Below are 20,406 nucleotides of genomic sequence, written 5' to 3' on the forward strand. Positions count from 1 at the left end.
TGTATACGAGCCCTCAACAAGTTGTTCGTGTTAGTAGAGACAAGGACAACCAAAGCATTAGTTTTCTGTCCACCAGTCCAGTCTCTGTTCACTGTACTATATATTAGTGAAAATACTGCACCCTAGATCTGTCCTCCCATATTTTCCTCCCACCTCCAGCCTCAACTCTCCCTATCTTGACTGCCTCTCTCCACCTATATTGAAAAATATCAAACCCTCTTTTGAAAGATACATATAAGTGACCAAAATAATGGGAAAAGAAAAAAAAAAGATGGGATAAAGATGGGAAATACTGGTATCTCCTCTCAAGGTTTCTGACAGTTGTCTGACAGGATCAAGAAAAGAGCTCATTGGCAAGAAGGCTCTCCTCTGAAACTCCGATTCTTTCATTACTAGTACATGGGCAAGGAGAAAGATGGCCTGCTGGAGGAAGATTCCATCCTTCTCTAGGACACAAACAGGGAGAGTACCAAGGAAACCAATACACCAAAATTGAGTAAGTAACCAAGACAATTTTTTATTAAAATCCATTTTCAGTTCTTTGATTTTACCATATGACCTCTAGTTACTGCTCTGGCTCTCCCTATCACAATACGTAATTACATATATTTCATCCGAATCACACAAGGTGACTATTAAAACACCAAACATCATAAACCACCATTTGGCCATTTTATCTTCCTACTCCTGGATCTAGAAAAGTGTATGATGGGAAATGCCCAAATAACAACAATAGCAGCAACAACAAAACTGATAGAATACCTGAATTCTTATGAAAATGATAGTAAGTCAGAGGTTTTGATAATTTCCTCTTGTCATAAAGGCAAAAACAAATTTCATTATCTGAAAAGTCTGAGCATCAACAAGGACAACAACCCCTTATCCAATATATAGTGGCAAATATTTTGTTCCATTTTGTAGGTTGACTTTTCATTTTGTTGATAGTTTCCTTTGCTGTGCAGAAGCTTTTTTGTTTGATGTAGTGCTATTTATTTTTTCTTTAGTTACTTGTGCTTTTGGTGTCAGTGTCAAGAAATAATTGCCAAAACCAATGTCATTGAGCTTCTTCACCATATTTACTTCTAGGAGTTATGAAAACAGGATATTGAGGAGATGTTTATTACAGCATTATTCACAACAGCCAAGATATGGAAACAACTTAAGTGTCCATCAACAGATTAACAGATAAAGAAGATGTTGTATGTATAGAAAATGGAATATTATTCAATCATGAGAAAGAAGTCCTACCATTTGCATCAACATGGATGGACCTTTAGGGCATTACACCAGTGAGATAAGTCAGACGGAGAAAGATAAATTCTCTATGATATCACTTAAATCTGTAATCTAAAAAAGCTGAACTCATAAAAACAAGAACCAGATGGGTGATTATCAGAAGCTTGGCAGGTGGGATGGGGGAGTGGCGGAATTGGGAGACCTTGTTTAAGGATATGAACTTGCAACTAATAAATAAGTTCTGGAGATCTAATTCATAGCAGAGTGATTATAGTCAATGATACGGTATTATAAACTTTAAAGTTGATAAAAGACTAGGTCTTAATTGCTCTCACCACAAAAAAGAAATGATAATTATGTGACATGATGAAGGTGTTCATTAATGCTACACTGGTAATCATATTGCAATATATACAGAAATAAATCAACATTTCATAACTTTAAACTTACACAACAATATATGTCAACTATATCTCAATTAAAAAAAATTAAAAGGGGAGGAGTCAAGATGGCGGAGAAGTAGCAGGCTGAGGCTACATCAGGTAGCAGGAGATCAGCTAGATAGCTTATGTAAACATTGCAAACACCTACAAATCCAACAGGAGATCGAAGAGAATAAGAACAGCAATTCTAGAAACAGAAAATCAACCACTTTCTTAAAGGTAGGACTGGCAGAGAAGTGAATCCAAAGTGACGGGATAGACCGCCGGGGGGAGGGACCGGCTCCTGGCAAGCGGTGGAGCAACACAGCACAAAATCGGGACTTTTAAAAGTCTGTTCAACTGAGGGATATCGCTCCAGAGGCTAAACCGGGGTGAAGCCCATGCAGGGTCACCATGGCCCCAGGTCCTGCAGGGTCACAGAAGGATTGGGGGTGTCTGAGTGTCGCAGAGCTTGCAGGTATTAGAACGGGGAAGCCAGCTACAGAGACAAAGCCGAGGAGTGAGCTCTCAGCTCGGGGTTACCTTGAACCGGTCACAGCCTGGGTGAGCTTAGAGCGCGGCCGGAGGCCAGGGAGATGGGAGTTATTGGGCGCTATTTTCTGAGGGCGCACTGAGGAGTGGGGCCCAGAGCTCTTGGCTCCTCTGGGCCGGAGACTAGGAGGCTGCCATTTTCATTCCCATCCTCCGGAACTCTACAGAAAGTGCTCAGGGAACAAAAGTTCAGAAAGCAAACCCTATCGGATTACTCAGCCCAGCCCCTGGTAAGGGCGATGCAATTCCGCCTGGGGCAAAGACACTTGAGATTCACTATAACAGGCCCCTACCCCAGAAGATCAACAAGAAATCCAGCCAGGACCAAGTTCACCTACCAAGGAGAGCAGCGGAATTCCAGAGGAGGAGAAACCAAAGCACTGAACTCATGGCTTTCTCCCCATAATTCATTAGTCTTGCAGTTAATTTAATTTGTGGGTTTTTTCAATTTTTTTTTCTTCTGCTAAATTTTTTTTAACTTTTACCCTTTTCTTTTTTAACGTTTTTTAACTAGTTTATCTAATATATATATATATTCTTTTTTATATTTTTTCTTTATTCATTTTCTTTTTTTGTTTCTTTTTTTTTTTTTCTGAACCTCTTTTTATCCCCTTTCTCCCCCCACCCCCCCCACGATTTGGGGTCTCTTCTGATTTGGCTAAAGTATTTTCCTGGGGTCTTTGCCACCCTTTTGGTATTTTACTTGCTCATTCATATACACTTATCTGGACAAAATGACAAGGTGGAAAAATTCACCACAAAAAAAAGAACAAGAGGCAGTACCGAAGGCTAGGGACCTAATCAATACAGACATTGGTAATATGTCAGATATAGAGTTCAGAATGATGATTCTCAAGGTTCTAGCCAGGCTCAAAAAAGGCATGGAAGATATTAGAGAAACTCTCTCAGGAGATATAAAAGCCCTTACTGGAGAAATAAAAGAACTAAAATCTAACCAAGTTGAAATCAAAAAAGCTATCAATGAGGTGCAATCAAAAATGGAAGCTCTCACTGCTAGCATAAATGAGGCAGAAGAAAGAATTAGCGATATAGAAGACCAAATGACAGAGAATAAAGAAGCTGAGCACAAGAGGGACAAACAGCCACGGGACCACAAGGGCAGAATTCAAGAGATAAGTGACACCATAAGATGAAACAACATTAGAATAATTGGGATTCCAGAAGAAGAAGAAAGAGGGGAGCAGAAGGTATATTGGAGAGAATTTCCTAATATGGCAAAGGGAACAAGCATCAAAATCCATGAGGTGCAGAGAACCCCCCTCAAAATCAACAAGAATAGGTCCACACCCTGTTACCTAATAGTAAAATTCACAAGTCTTAGTGACAAAGAGAAAATCCTGAAAGCAGCCCGAGAAAAGAAGTCTGTAACATACAATGGTAAAAATATTAGATTGGCAGCAGACTTATCCACAGAGACATGGAAGGCCAGAAAGAACTGGCATGATATATTCAGAGCACTAAACAAGCAAAATATGCAGCCAAGAATACGATATCCAGCTAGGCTATCATTGAAAATAGAAGGAGAGATAAAAAGCTTCCAGGACAAACAAAAACTGAAAGAATTTGCAAACACCAAACCAGATCTACAGGAAATATTGAAAGGGATTGTCTAAGCAAAGAGAGAAACTAAAAGTAGTAGATCAGAAAGGAACAGGACAATATACAGTAACAGTCACCTTACAGGCAATACAATGGCACTAAATTCATATCTCTCAATAGTTACCCTGAATGTAAATGGGCTAAATGCCCCAACCAAAAGACACAGGTTATCAGAATGGATGAAAAAACAAAACCCATCTATATGTTGCTTACAAGAAACTCATTTCAGACCCAAAGAAACCTCCAGATTTAAAGTGAGGGGGTGGAAAAAAATTTGCCATGCTAATGGACATCAGAAGAAAGCAGGGGTGGCAATCCTTATATCAGATCAATTAGATTTTAAGCCAAAGACTATAATAAGAGATGAGGAAGGACATTATACCATACTCAAAGGATCTGTCCAACAAGAAGATCTAACAATTTTAAATATCTATGCCCCCAACGTGGAAGCAGCCAACTATGTAAACCAATTAATAACAAAATCAAAGAAACACATCAACAATAATACAATAATAGTAGGGGACTTTAACACTCCGCTCACTGAAATGGACAGATCATCCAAGCAAAAGATCAACAAGGAAATAAAGGCCTTGAATGACACACTGGATCAGATGGATATCACAGATATATTCAGAACATTTCATCCCAAAGCAACAGAATACACATTCTTCTCTAGTGCACATGGAACATTCTCCAGAATAGATCACATCCTTGGTCCTAAATCAGGTCTCAACCGGTATCAAAAGATTGGGATCATTCCCTGCATACTTTCAGACCACAATGCTCTGAAACTAGAACTCAATCACAAGAGGAAATTTGGAAAGAACCCAAATACTTGGAGACTACACAGCATCCTTCTAAAGAATGAATGGGTCAATCAGGAAAATAAAGAAGAATTGAAAAAATTCATGGAAACAAATGATAATGAAAACACAACGGTTCAAAATCTGTGAGACACAGCAAAGGCAATCCTGAGAGGAAAATATATAGCGGTACAAGCCTTTCTCAAGAAACAAGAAAGGTCTCAAGTATACAACCTAACCCTACACCTAAAGGAGCTGGAGAAAGAACAAGAAAGAAACCCTAAACCCAGCAGGAGATGAGAAATCATAAAGATCAGAGCAGAAATCAATGAAATAGAAACCAAAAAAACAATAGAACAAATCAATAAAACTAGGAGCTGGTTCTTTGAAAGAATTAATAAGATTGATAAACCCCTGGCCCGACTTATCAAAAAGAAAAGGGAAAGGACCCAAATAAATAAAATCATGAATGAAAGAGGAGAGATCACAACTAACACCAAGGAAATACAAACATTATAAGAACATATTATGAGCAACTCTACGCAAACAAATTTGACAATCTGGAAGAAATGGATGCATTCCTAGAGACATATAAACTACCACAACTGAATGAGGAAGAAAAAGAAAATCTGAACAGACCCATAACCAGTAAGGAGATTGAAACAGTCATCAAAAATCTCCAAACAAACAAAAGCCCACGGCCAGATGGCTTCCCGGGGGAATTCTACCAAATGTTTAAAGAAGAACTAATTCCTATTCTCCTGAAACTGTTCCAAAAAATAGAATAGGAAGGAAAACTTCCAAACTCATTTTATGAGGCCAGCATCACCTTGATCCTAAAACCAGACAAGGATCCCAACAAAAAAGAGAACTACAGACCAATATCCTTGATGAACACAGATGCGAAAATTCTCACCAAAATACTAGCCAATAGGATTCAACAGTACATTAAAAGGATTATTCACCATGACCAAGTGGGATTTATTCCAGGGCTGCAAGGTTGGTTCAACATCCACAAATCAATCAATGTGATACAACACATTAATAAAAGAAAGAACAAGAACCATATGATACTCTCAATAGATGCTGAAAAAGCATGTGACAAAGTACAGCATCCCTTCCTGATCAAAACTCTTCAAAGTGTAGGGAGAGAGGGCACATACCTCAATATTATCAATGCCATCTATGAAAAACCCACCGCAAATATCATTCTCAATGGAGAAAAACTGAAAGCTTTTCCACTAAGTTCAGGAACACGGCAAGGATGTCCATTATCACCACTGCTGTTCAACATAGTACTAGAAGTCCTAGCCTCAGCAATCAGACAACAAAAAGAAATTAAAGGCATCCAAATCGGCAAAGAAGAAGTCAAACTATCACTCTTCGCTGATGATATGATACTATATGTGGAAAACCCAAAAGACTCCACTGCAAAACTGCTAGAACTTGTACAGGAATTCAGTAAAGGGATATAAAATCAATGCACAGAAATCAGTTGCATTTCTCTACACCAACAACAAGACAGAAAAAAGAGAAATTAAGGAGTCAATCGTATTTACAATTGCACCCAAAACTATAAGATACCTAGGAATAAACCTAACCAAAGAGGCTAAAATCTATACTCAGAAAACTATAAAGCACTCATGAAAGAAACTGAGGAAGACACAAAGAAATGGAAAAATGTTCCATGCTCCTGGATTGGAAGAACAAATATTGTGAAAATGTCTATGCTACCTAAAGCAATCTACATATTTAATGCAATTCCTATCAAAATACCATCCAGTTTTTTCAAAGAAATGGAACAAATAACCCTAAAATTTATATGGAACCAGAAAAGACCTCAAATAGCCAAAGGAATATTGAAAAAGAAAGCCAAAGTTGGTGGCATCACAATTTCCAGACTTCAAGCTCTATTACAAAGCAGTCATGATCAAGACAGCATGGTACTGGCACAAAAACAGACAAATAGATCAATGGAACAGAATAGAGAGCCCAGAAATAGACCCTCAACTCTCTGGCCAACTAATCTTCAACAAAGCAGGAAAGAATGTCCAATGGAAAAAAGCCTCTTCAATAAATGATCTTGGGAAAATTGGACAGCCACATGCAGAAAAATGAAATTGGACCATTTCCTTATACCACACATGAAAATAGACTCAAAATGGATAAAGGACCTCAATGTGAGAAAGTAATCCATCAAAATCCTTGAGGAAAACACAGGCAGCAACCTCTTCGACCTCAGCCGCAGCAACATGTTCCTAGGAACATCGCCAAAGGCAGGGGAAGCAAGTGCAAAAATGAACTATTGGAATTTCATCAAAATCAAAAGCTTTTGCACAGCAAAGGAAACAGTGAACAAAACCAAAAGACAACTGAAAGAATGGGAGAAGATATTTGCAAATGACATATCAGATAAAGGGCTAGTGTCCAAAATCTATAAAGAACTTAGCAAACTCAACACCCAAAGAACAAATAATCCAATCAAGAAATGGGCAGAAGACATGAACAGACATTTCTGCAAAGAAGACATCCAGATGGCCAACAGACACATGAAAAAGTGCTCCACATCACTCGGCATCGGGGAAATACAAATCAAAACCACAGTGAGATATCACCTCACACCAGTCAGAATGCCTAAAATTAACAAGTCAGGAAATGACAGATGCTGGCAAGGATGTGGAGAAAGGGGAACCCTCCTACACTGTTGGTGGGAATGCAAGCTGGTGCAACCACTCTGGAAAACAGCTTGGAGGCTCCTCAAAATGTTGAAAATAGAACTACCCTATGACCCAGCAATTGCACTACTGGGTATTTATCCTAAATATATCTTATCAGATCACAAACATAGTGATCTGAAGGGACACGTGCACCCGAATGTTTATAGCAGCAATGTCCACAATAGCCAAACTATGGAAAGAACCTAGATGTCCATCAACAGATGAATGGATAAAGAAGATGTGGTATATATACACAATGGAATACTATGCAGCCATCAAAAGAAACGAAATCTTGCCATTTGCGACGACATGGATGGAACTAGAGGGTATCATGCTTAGCAAAATAAGTCAATCGGAGAAAGACAACTATTATATGATCTCCCTGATATGAGGAAGTGGTGATGCAACATGGGGGCTTAAGGGGGTAGGATAAGAATGAATGAAACCAGATGGGATTGGGAGGGACCCAAACCATAAGTGACTCTTAATCTCACATAACAAACTGAGGGTTGCTGGGGGGAGGGGTTTTGGGAGGGGGAGTGGGGTTATGGACCCTGGGGAGGGTATGTGCTATGGTGAGTGCTGTGAAGTGTGTAAACCTGGCGATTCACAGACCTGACCCTGGGGATAAAAATACATTATACGTTTATTTTTTAAAAAAGAATTATGAATAAAGCAAGTGGTATTTAAAAAAAAATTAAAAACCACACACTAAAACCAAGGGCAACAAGTCTGACATTTAGGCTTATTCTCTTTCCAACAGTATCCAAGTTCTTTTTAACTTTGGGGCCAGTACTAGTGGCACTCTATTCCCTTCAAGTTCTTCTAGAGAATTTCTGCTTAATCTGCTCTTCTTAAAATATCAAGCTCTTTACATAGTTACCCAAAATTGTTTACCTTATGAACTAAGGTCCTCTATTTCCTGTGCCATTAGCAGACCAATGATGTCTCAGAACTTGATGAGCTAAACTTGGGTGTGAATCTAGTCTATGCCCTTCTTGGATTTTATTATAAGATGAAGTTGTACATTTCAAATACTGGAGGCTTCTCTGAAGCTCAAATATCTGAAATTTTAAAAATAGCTTGGTTTAGGGTGCCTGGGTGGCTCAGTCAGTTAAGCATCTGACTCTTGATTTTGGCTCAGGTCATGATCTCGGGGTTGTGAGATCAAGCTCTGCCTCTGCTCATGCTGAGTGTGGAGCCTGCTTAAGGTTCTCTCTCTCCCTCTCTCTCCATCCATCCCCCACCTGACCCTATCCACCCCACTGCCATGAGCACATGCACATTTTCTCTAAAAAATAATAATAACATAAGCAAAAATAAGTTTTAAAAATAATTTCAAAATAATAAAAATAATGTGGCTTTAAGATCCACAAATAATGCAAAAACTTTTAAATAATTAAAATCAACCTTCTCACTCATGAAAATTTTAGCCAGAATTCCTAACGAAATAAACTTTAACTCATATAAAATAGAATTAAATGTTTCCAAACCAGTTTGCTCAAAAAGACCCAAAATGCCTAAATAATTAATTGACAGCCAAGAACTGGGTATCATTTCCAAACCCCCAGAATGGGGCTGAGCTAAATGAGCAAAGAAAAGACATATCAAGTCAGACATGTCTTGGTGAGGCCTTCCTAAGCAGACAGCACAGTAACACCTCATCCTTCACCAGAGAAATAGCAATTCATCATCATATGCTACTATCTTTTTAATTTAAGAATAGCATTTAACAAGCTTATTTTGGAATCTGATTTATTATCATTTTTAGGAAATGTAAAGGCCTTAAACCTTTTCCATACTGTGTGTGATTATAGCTAATTAAAGTTCACATCTTTCGCAGAAAGGTGAAACATCAGTTCTAATTTTATATACTAGTGTGATAAAGAGCATAAAGCATCAGATTAAAGGTCAGGAGACCCAGGTTCAATTTCTGACTTCATCACTACTTCTCTTGCTTTTCTTAAACGTCTCAGCTTTTTCAACCATAATATATGGTAAGAGTTTACTAGAACTTGTTACATCTCCTTAGGACAGATTATGTCATCAGCATTTGTTTAAAAATTATTCAGCCCATACCATGTGCAAGACACCATCCTATTTGCTAGAAATACAATAGTGAACAAGAAAGGCATGATTCCTAATCTCACAGAGTTTACATTTGTTCCAAATATGTTCACTGCTATCCAATCATTGATATGATACCCTCACGAATTACTGAGGACATGTGAAGCCAGTAAGTTATTTATTTACTTATTTACTAACTGACTTGGTTAAAGTCAACAAATATTGTTGAATGCTTATAATGTACAAGGCATATTCTACATGTAATGAGAAAAAAAAATGTCCCCCACTAGACTTACGCTGCAAGAAAATAGAGGTCATATTTGTCATTGCACTCTGTGTCCCCACTAGCCTGGTACCTGGTACTAAGAAGGTACCTGATATATAACTGCTGGAATGACCAAATGAGTAAATTTGTGAGTAGGAAAAAAAAATTGTGGACCCTGCTCTCAAGGAATTAGTATGTAATGAGGAATTTAAAGCATATGTGTATCAACTACAATAAATCATGGTATGTTATAAAAAGACATGAAGGACACGAAAGTATTAAAAGCAGGAACTCCAAACAGATCTAGCATATCAATGTTCATAGCAACATGTTCACAATAGCATAAAGGTGAAACAACACAAATGTTCATTAACAGATGAAAAGAGAAACAAAATATGGAATATCCATACAGCGGAATATTATTCAGCCTTTAAAGGGAAGGTAATTCTTTTTTTCCCAATATTTTATTTATTTGACAAAGAGAGACAGCAAGAGAGGTAATACAAGCAGGGGGAGTGGGAGAAAGAGAGACAGCAAAAGAGGTAATACAAGCAGGGGGAGTGGGAGAAAGAGAAGCAGGCCTCCCAATGCACAGAAAAGCTGACACTGGCCTTGATGAGGGGCTCCATCCCGCCTGAGCCAAAAGCAGACACCTAACAACTGAACCATCCAGGCGCCTCTAAAAGGAAGATAATTCTGACACATGTTACAACACAGATGAGCCTTGAATCATGAGACCAAATAAGACACGAAAAGGACAAATAATGTACAATCACAATGACATGGGATAACTTTGAATAGGCAAATTGATAGTGACAGAAAATAGATTAGTGGTTACCAGGGGGTGGGGGGAGAGGGAAAGAGGAGATGGTGTTTAATGGACAGAGTTTCTGTTTGGTATGAGGATAAATTCTAGTAATGAATAGTGGTGATGGTTGAACAACAATGTGAATTTACTCAATACCACTGACCTATACTCTTAAAAACAGCTAAGATGGCAAATTCTGTGTTATATATGTTTTCCTACAATAAAATACAATGATAATTCTAAAAAGACATGAAGGAGTTTCGGAGGCAGTGACATCTGCCCAGCCTAACCAAGGATGGGTTTCTTAGAGGTGGTATCATTTCAGCCTGCTCTCCACTTAATGCCTACAGATCAGAGTCATCACTTACTGGTATGAACCAAGCATTTAAAAAATTAAAAAAATAAAATAAAATTTAATTTAATTTAATTTTAAAAAACAAGAACAACAACAACAACAAAAAAAAAAAAAAAACATTACATTTCCCAGAATTTTTTTTAAATTTTTTATTTGAGTATAGTTGACATACAATGTTCCATTAGTTTCAGGGACACTACATAGTGATTCAACTTCTCTATATGTTATGCTATGCTTACCACAAGTGTAGTAACCATCTGTCACTATACAATGCTATTAAAACACCATTGACTATTAAAAAAAAAAGAACCAAGCATTTGTTTTCACAAGGTTCATGAATTTTATAGGACTCCTTCCTATACAAGAAACTGGTCAGAGTGGTTGCTTCTCAGCAGAGACACTGGAATTCTGGAGAGTTAAGGATATAATGGCCTGGGGTGAAATTATTTCCTTTTCACTATACATTTGTTCCTTTTTAAAAATTTTTGGAGGGGAGGGGAAAAGAGAGGGAGAAAGAGAAGGAGAGAAAGAATCTCAAGCAGACTCCATGGCCAGTATGAAGCCTGATGCAGGGCTCAATCCCAGAACCCTGAGATTATGACCTGAGCCAAAACCAAAAGTTGGCCACTCAAATGACTGAGTCACCCAGGCACCCCTATGCTCTTGGTTTTAATCTTGGATCCTCTTCTGATAAATTGCAATTTATTCATAGAGATATTTGTGGTGGCAATGCCCTGGATTAAAAGACAAGCTTCCTTAGACTCCTTTGCAGTAGGTATGGCTAAGTGATTAAATTCTAGCCCATGAGAAGTATTATGTTGGTTTTTAGAAGATTCCTTTTTCCTTCACTCTGCTTCCTTCCAGGAAGTGATTTTGAGGATGGAAGGCACATGCTGAGGATGATGGAAGAGACTGAACACTTGGTTGCTGGTGGGATCCTGATGCTTCCATCCAACACATGGTTCCCTCTTGTGGATTTCTTTTATGTGACAAACCACTGTGTGGTTAAGACACGGTTATTAGGACTTTCTATTATATGCTGTTTACATAAGCTTTCTTTCCTTTTCCCCCACATATTCTTTCTTCTTTGGGCTCATTTTTTTGGTCTATTTGTTTGTAGTTCCTATACTTTCATATTTTGTAACTCATTCTCTGTTTTCTGGAGGTTTTCACTTTCTTGCTTCAAGCATCTGCAATCCACTCTGCCTTTTGCATAGGGCTGCTACTAGGTATTCTCCTCCACCTATGACTTCTGTGGCTACTTTATCAGTCCCATCATTCTGGCCTCTACACAAAATGCTGCACATTCTGCAGTTCTTCTATTTTGCAGTTGGTTCCCACTAGGAATATCAGCTCCAAGAAGGCAGAGCTGTCCTACTTCCAGCTATACTCCTTGAACTTAGAGCAGCACTTGAATTTTAGTAACCACTCCATAAATATTTCATCATGTTTATTCAGCAAATATTTATTCCATAAATATTTCATCATGTTTATTCAGCAAATATTTATTGAGCACCTTTCTAAGCAAATTTCTTCACTATGTTCTAGTTTGGGAGAAAGAAAAATAAACATTCAATCAATCAATCAATGAAAAAACAAATGAAAAGCTAACCTAGTATTTTACCAGGGAAGAAGTGCTATGGAAAACCAGTGCAGGCAAGGGGAATTGGAGAACTCATGGTAGAAAAAGCAGGAGGGAAAGGAGATCACAGTTTCAAATAAAGAAAGGACTAAATTGTCCCTTAGAGAAGGCAACATTTAAGCAAAGACTTGAAGGAGGTGAGGAAGTGAGCCATTCAAATACTCCAGGGAAGAGCATTCCAGGCAGCTAGTACAATGAGGGAATAGCTAGTACAAAGGCCTGTGGCTTCAAGAAATAGTGCGGAGGACACTGAGCCTAGAAGAAAGTGAGCAGGAGGGAGAGATTTAAGAAGAGATCAAAGCGATCTCAAATTTTATAGGTCAATCTCAGTTTTTTGGCTGTTGCTCTGGGTGACACAGGGAACCACTGCAGGGCTTGGAGCCGAAGAGAGACTCGATATAAGAACACTCTGGCTGCTGTGTTGAGAACAGACAATAAAGGAATAAGAATGGAAGTAAGAAGAACAGTAAGGAGACCTACAATAATTCAGATGACAGTTAAAAGCTTGGGCCAAGATGTACAAAGAAGTAAGGGGGAAATGATCAGATTCTAGATATATTCTGAAGGTAGAGACAAAGGGATTTGTCAGTCAATTGGGAGTGGGGTATTAAAAAAGAAAATAATCTCTTGAATGATTCCAAGTCTTTCAGCTTGGACAGCTGGAGTAATAGTGTTGCCATTAACCACAACTGGGAAAACTACAAGCGGACCAGGCTTGGAGGAAGGATTTTAGTGTGGCTATGTGAAGAGGGAGAAGTCTCTTAGACATTCCAGTAGAGGTATTCCACCAGATAGCTGGATATACACACCTAGAGTTCAAAGAAAAGTTCTGGGTTAGGAGTATAAACTTTGAGGTCATCATGAATATATGAAAAATGGGCTCTGAATAATGATAAAACCTATTTTCCTTTCTTGAAGGAATCTTAATGTTTTGCAGCTAAAAGAATGACTTCCAAAGAGTGTGAACAAGACCATTAACCAAGGAAACAAAACAAAACCTCTATGATGCTTCCCATTCTTTCAGTTTAAGGCAACGTGTCTCAAAATATGGTCTGCAGATCCCAAATCAGAATAAAACCATTTGTAACAAACATTTTTAGTGATTCTCACATATACTCAAATACAAAAACCACCCGCTCTGTGTGTATAACTCTGTGGCAGAGAGTGTCATCTGGAAGTTTCCACTTTCATATCCATAATGGCAACTAAGTGTGGGTTACACATGATGGACAGAACCTAAAGACAGAGTCACTAGGAATCCCTGATAACCAATTCATTTTATAATAGCCATAGACTGACACATGCTGCATGGGATTTATCAATATTCAAGGAAATATATTTCTGGGTAACACTCTGAATCATTTCCTGCATCATCTCCATAGCAACCTTGACCACTTGCCTTTAAGATAGATTTCTCTTGCTCTGAGTTATAATAACTTTGGTTCAGATGAGCATGTTTCAAGAAAGATGCTGCTGTTTCTCAGCCATATCTGATTTTCTGGTGTCAACATTTGGAAAATTATATTCTCATGAGTTTTTCAATTCTTGTCATCTTTATTTTTTTTTCTTTTACTAGTTTTTTGCTTGCTGATAAAGCTTAAGAGCACATGAGACTATACTATAGTCTCATAAATTGTAAAGTCCTTTCAAAGTGATTGGTTACTCAAAGAAACAAGCACAGCAGACACTTGGAAGGCCTATCCTTTAGGAGAAATGCTAGTTCCAAGAGATTGCACAAACAAATTTAACAGGTTTCTTGGGTAATCGTTTTCAGGCCCAGATTAAGCTATATTAGCTAACTAATATTTTCAAATTTTCTGGACCAGGAAAGCCATAAACCAAAGATCTCTTCAAATAGTTTGTCAGAATGTGTGGCAGCTATAGGTTGCACTCAGGTACATTTCCTGCCTGGCGCTTTTGGGTACTAGAGTTATCATTCCTAACCTATATCAAATGTTCTCATGGGTTCAAGAACCTGGAGCTATATTTTCAATCCCTTATATCAAAAAGAAAAAAAATAACAACAACACTTGGCTCAGCATGTTATTGAGATTCTGGTATTAGAGAAACTTTAGGAAGTACTTAAGCCATTTTTAAATTATAAAACCCAAATTTGTGGTATCTCTAGGTTTTATTTTCCAAAATTCTGTGTATCTCTGACTTCAGTTCTGCTGGACAAATAGTTTACATGTTAAATTACAGCTGTCACTTTCATTTATCTCAATTCTAAAGTAAAATCCTTTTAGATTTTATAATTTTATTTTATAAAACATTAATAAGTTTGATAGTTTGCATATAAGTTCAGCAAGAGTATAGAAGGACTAAAAGTCCAGAACAGAAATTAGAGATCCTAAGGATCCATGATCGTGTGGTACAAGAGTCCCAGGCTGCAGGCCCACAGCATCTCTCACATAGGCTCTGACCTCACCTCTGTACCCAAAGTGAACAGGACCCAGGAGGGGAAAGGGCTAATGTTACAGAGTCAGAAAGTGCTGTCTCTGATAACTCCCTGGCACCATCTTAAGCACCTGATCCTACCTGGATCAGGATCCTACCTGGATCTGGTGCTGGTGAGAAGAGAGCACAGTGGAGGCAGTAGAAGAGTGTAGTAGAAGACAGGGTTCCCTGGGGAAGTCACTCCTCTTCTCTGAACATAAACCAGAAGGGGCAGCAGCATCGAATAAGAAAATATCGGCTTTTCCTAATTAAACTTCTGAGCTTATGACTCTTGGCAGACAGTAAGTTTCTAAATTATATCATTTTTTTACTTCCTACTGGTTACTACTAAACAGAACTCAAAGGGCTTCATAAATATTAAGATAACCTTTCAAACTTTTATCATCCACTTTTTTTTTTAGATGGTACTTCATTCAGATCTTGTTTCTTCCTGGAAGGTACTGGATCTTATTCCCAAAATACTGAGGTATATGACTTCCCTTCTTTCCACACATGGTAAGTAGGAAGCACCTGGCCATGAAGAGCACTGGGACCAGTAAGGGGGTGTGAAAGGGAAGGAGCAAATACGTGTACATTACAATATCTGGGAAGTACTGCCCCTTTGTATATGCCTTCCATAATGGCATTTCATCTTTCCCAGTTGGATTAACAATCCCTGCAATACAGGCATCTTGTCTTTCTGTGGCACTTGGTAATCTGTTGCAATGGACATTCACCAAGAATTTGTTGATTCACAAGTGATATAAACTAGAATATGTAAAAAATAAAGCTGTCCTACCTACGATGTGTCTATTTTCAAGGCTGCAAATAACATAAGATGCTGTCATGAATGTTTAATAGAAAAGTTGCAGGGTGCAGCTTACATATACAGCTAATCTGGGAGCTATAAACTGAGAGAAAAATATAATGTAACAGAATGTTCTCAACCCTTGCCTGCTTACAAGAAACTGAGAAATTACAATTTGGAAGGTATCAATAGTGTCTGCTAAATCATCTGTTATTAAATATATTATCAAGGGAATAAATCCTTTTGTTGCATATTATAAGAAAACAGATTTATACAAGATTTGTCAAAGGAAGGAAAGAGAGGGCAAATGATATGTTGTAAAATATCCTTTGTTAAAATAGCAGTCACCATTTCCCCTTTATTTTTATAGCTGTTAAATGACAACAGAGACAACAAAAACTAGTAGTCATTAAAATTTTCCAACTACATACATTTATTTATACATTCAATTATACAATATTGCCTTACTTAGCAATTCTTTTTTACAACAACCGCATAAGATAATTCACAGAATTACGTCAAATGGATCTCTAGCTGCTCTAGTAAAAACTTAGGAAATAATTTAGTTTCTCCACAGGACCATTTTCAGTAAGTCAATTGTGATGAAATAGTTGACGGTGAACTCTAACCTAGCTAACAACATCCTGTGTTTACTGATGCAATGCTTCAAGCAATTGGGTTAGGGGGGTGGGGACAAAGAGAGTCCATAAGAAGCAGAAACAAGAGCTGAAGTACAGCAACATCACCACTATCTTCAGACAAGGCATGGAAGGATGTGGCTAGAGACTACTGGCATGCCTCCCTCTCTGGGTCCTGCCCCCGTGACCTTCTCCCTACCCCATACATATCCCCCTATTACAACTGCTCTGACAACTGCCATCACCCTCCATAGTCCATGCATGTATGATTACTCTCTTGAACTAAGACAGTGGTCGCCTACCTAACTGGACTCTGTATCCAGTCTCTTTCCCCTTGACTGCCACTTGAGTGAAATTTCCATCAATGACAGGTTTAAATCACTTCGTTCCATCAACTTCCTAAGGGCTATAGCTCCTGGAGAACAGAAACACTGTCCTTCTCACTCTCATATCCCCAGTGCTAGCATGGCTCCTGACACACAGTAAGAATTCAGTAAATGTTGTAGAATGAAGTATGACATGCAAACCCCTTTACAATCTGGCCCCATCTGACCTTCATAGCCTCACTTTCTGCTATCCCTTCAAATGTTTCAGCAGTTCAGAATAGCTCTATTTTCCCAAACACACAATGCATTTTCAAATTTCTGATCTCTAATGGAGCAACTCTGTTTAAAATATTTCTTGCCCATTTCAATTTTTACCTCCTAATTCATGTGCTAAAGTTCTGACTGACACACATTAAATGAATGAATGAGCCAACATGGAATACCCTTGCCTCTATTCCTACATCTCACTGGCAGGACTACTCTGTCAACACTGCTTCCCCAATCTCCTTCCTGTCCAGATTCATATTCTACCACCTAATAATATTAACTAAAACTAGCTATGTGAGCCTGAACAAGACTCAGTTTCCTTATTTGCTTTTAAAAATGTGGTTGGGAAACATTCTGGGATGATGTCAGCCTGGGTCTTTGTTTCTCCTCTCATTCTTATTTCTCCACTTTTTTTTTTAAAGATTTTATTTATTTATTTGACAGAGAGAGAGAGAGAGAGAGACACCATAAGCAGGCAGAGAGACAAGCAGAGAGAGTGTGGGGGAAGCAGGCTCCCGGCCAAGCAGAGAGCCCAATGTAGGGCTTGATCCCAGGACCCTGAGATCATGACCTGAGCCGAAGGCAGAGGCTCAACCCACTCAGCCACCCAGGTGTCCCTCTCCCACTTTTTGATAAAAGATCTGAAAATAAAATATTTTACCGTGTGCTCAGGAAAGAGAAGGATAAATAAGCACTTATGAAACACTTGGTGTATGGAGGGGGAGCAGAAAAAGAGATCAGACAAGTAGGTTTGGGGGGGGCACCTGGGTGGCTCAGTGGGTTAAAGCCTCTGCCTTTGGCTCAGGTCATGATCTCAGGGTCTTGGGATCGAGCCCCATATCGGGCTCTCTGCTCAGCAGGGAGCCTGCTTCCTCCTCTCTCTCTGCCTGCCTCTTTGACTACTTGTGATCTCTCTATCTCTGTCAAGTAAATAAATAAAATCTTTAAAAAAAAAAAAAAGTGGTCTGGTCAGACACTTGTCTGGTGCTTTGTTTAAAAAAAAAAAAGAAAAGTAGGTTTGGGGTGGATTTGAATATATTCATTGAATATCATTTAACAAGCAAAATAAATAGCTAATGGGGAAAAGGGGTGTGCGTGTGTGTGTGTGTGTGTGTGTGTGTTGAGTGGCTCACTGTTAAAGACAGAGGCAATCCCACCATCATTTGACATTTAGTTCCTAAGGAAATTCAGCAGGGCAGCCAGTGGAGGACACATTTTGTTTGTAACTCCAGGAGGACCAAGCTACTGCAGAGGAAACTGGCTTCTCTGAACAACCATGGGAAAATGCTAAGATTGCCTAAGGGAGAACCAGAGCTGGAGACCACTGATCCTCCCCAGTCTTGAGAACCACACTGCTTAAAGAGACCCCAAATTCTGCTCCATATGGCATTCAACTCCATCCCCCTATTGCTGATAAGAGCAGTAAAGAATTTGTGGACCATACCTGAATAGGTGGCTCCTATTAAGGCAGATTTAATGGCAGAAGAAACCGAAGGAGAACTTTAATTAAAACATAATGATAACTCTTCCATACTGTTTTTCCAGAGTGGCTGCACCAGTTTGCATTCCCATCAATGATGTAAGGAGGGTTTCCCTTTCTCCTCATCCCTGCCATCATTTGTTGTTTCTTGTGTTGTTAATTTTAGCCCTTCTAACTGGTTTGAGACAGTATCTCACTATAGTTTTGATCTTTATTTCCCTGATGATAAGTGATATGGAGCATCTTTTCATGTGTCTGTTGGCCATCTGGATGTCTTCTTTGGTAAAACATCTGCCCATTATTTGGTTTTGGTATGGAGTTTTATAAGTTCCTTATATATTTGGATACTAATCCTTTATCAGATACGTCATTTACAAATACCTTCTCCCATTCCATAGGTTGCATTTTAGTTTTGGTGATTATTTCCTTCACTGTGGAGAAGGTTTTTACTTTGATGAAGACAACTCTTGGACAGATTTTCTTTTTTCAGATTACATTTCTTTGTTCACTTTTTTAAAGACTGGTTTTATGGATAGGTTTATTTGAAGGAAAGAAATATGTCTGGCAACTTAAAAAATAAACATTACTTCAGAATTTAAAACCTACAAAAAGAATCCAAAAAATACTACTGATACAAAGTAGTCATCAGGATTAGTAAGCTAGAAGCTCTATAAGATTAAAATATGATTAAAAGATTAAAAATATGACAGAGGCTTGCTGCCGCACAGCATGGCCCGCTGTGGCGGCGAGGTCGGTTCCCTGCCTGGAAAGGGTCGGGAGGCCAAATCTGCGGCCCCAGGGTGGCGGCTGCAGGAAAGATGAAGAAAGAAATTGCTGCTGTTGTCTTCTTTTTCACAAGGCTAGTTCGAAAACATGGCAAGTTGAAAAAAAAAAAAAAAGGCAGTTGAGAGGTCTGCTGAGAAATTGACACTTATACATCAAGAAAAATATAAAAATCACTGGTATCCAGAAAAAAACATCAAAAGGACAGCCTTACAGATGCATTTGTGTCAATAAGTTTCAGAGAGTTGATCCTGAAGTCCTGAAAGCCTGTGAGAAGAGCTGCATCTTGTACAGTGATCTAGGCTTACCGAAGGAACTCACTCTTTGGGTGGATCCATGCAAGGTGTGCTGTTGGTATGGAGAGAAAAACAATGCATTCATTGTTGCCAGCTTTGAAAATGAGGATGAGAACAAGCATGAAATCTCCACGAAAGTTACCCTTGATAAGGTTACTTCTGACTATCATTCAGGATCCTCTTCTTCAGATGAAGAAACAAGTAAGGAAGTAGAAGTGAAACCCACTTCTGTGACTGCGACCCCAAGCCCTGTGTACCAGATTTCAGAATTGATGTTCCCACTCTTCCAATGTGGCACCCTTTGCCCAGAAAAAAGCCAGGAAGGTACCAAGGGAATGGTCATCAGAACCACTATCCTCCTTCTATTCCATTTTGTTATCCAAATCAGGGAAGAAAAAATAAACCATATCGCCTAATTCCAGTACCATGGGTACCCTCTCCTGGAATGCATTGTGACTGGAATCACTGGATTAATCCTCACATGTTAGCACCTCACTAGCTGCTTTTGACTCTGTTGGTGTCAATGCTGAGAGAAGGTAGAATAAGCCTGACCACATTAAAAGTTAAAAGTTCATACTCATAGTAGTAAAGTTAGATGGGCCAAACTATCAAACTCATTTTTATAGAAAAGCTATTGATAATAATCTTTCTTAAAAAATGTATATGCACTTTAGATATATTGATATAGTTTGAGAAACTTTATTAAAGTGAGTTTTTAATATTGGACTTGAGTATTTACATATTATACATGAACTCTGTTGGATACGAGAATACTGTAGCAGCAGATGATCTGTTCTAGCACCTTTGAGCATTTATTTTATGGAGAGTATGAAAGTTATTTATTCACAGGAAATCTATTTTATGTCATTGTTTAGAAGAATTGCA

General features: G+C 38.5%; 1 pseudogene; it reads left to right on the forward strand.

The window, feature by feature from the left end:
- Positions 1 to 19,009: 19,009 nt before the first annotated feature.
- LOC132014056 (protein BTG3-like) lies at positions 19,010 to 20,020 on the forward strand (annotated as a pseudogene).
- Positions 20,021 to 20,406: the final 386 nt, after the last annotated feature.

Source organism: Mustela nigripes, chromosome 3, assembly GCF_022355385.1.
Source record: "Mustela nigripes isolate SB6536 chromosome 3, MUSNIG.SB6536, whole genome shotgun sequence".
In the NCBI taxonomy this organism is placed as follows: Eukaryota; Metazoa; Chordata; class Mammalia; order Carnivora; family Mustelidae; genus Mustela; species Mustela nigripes.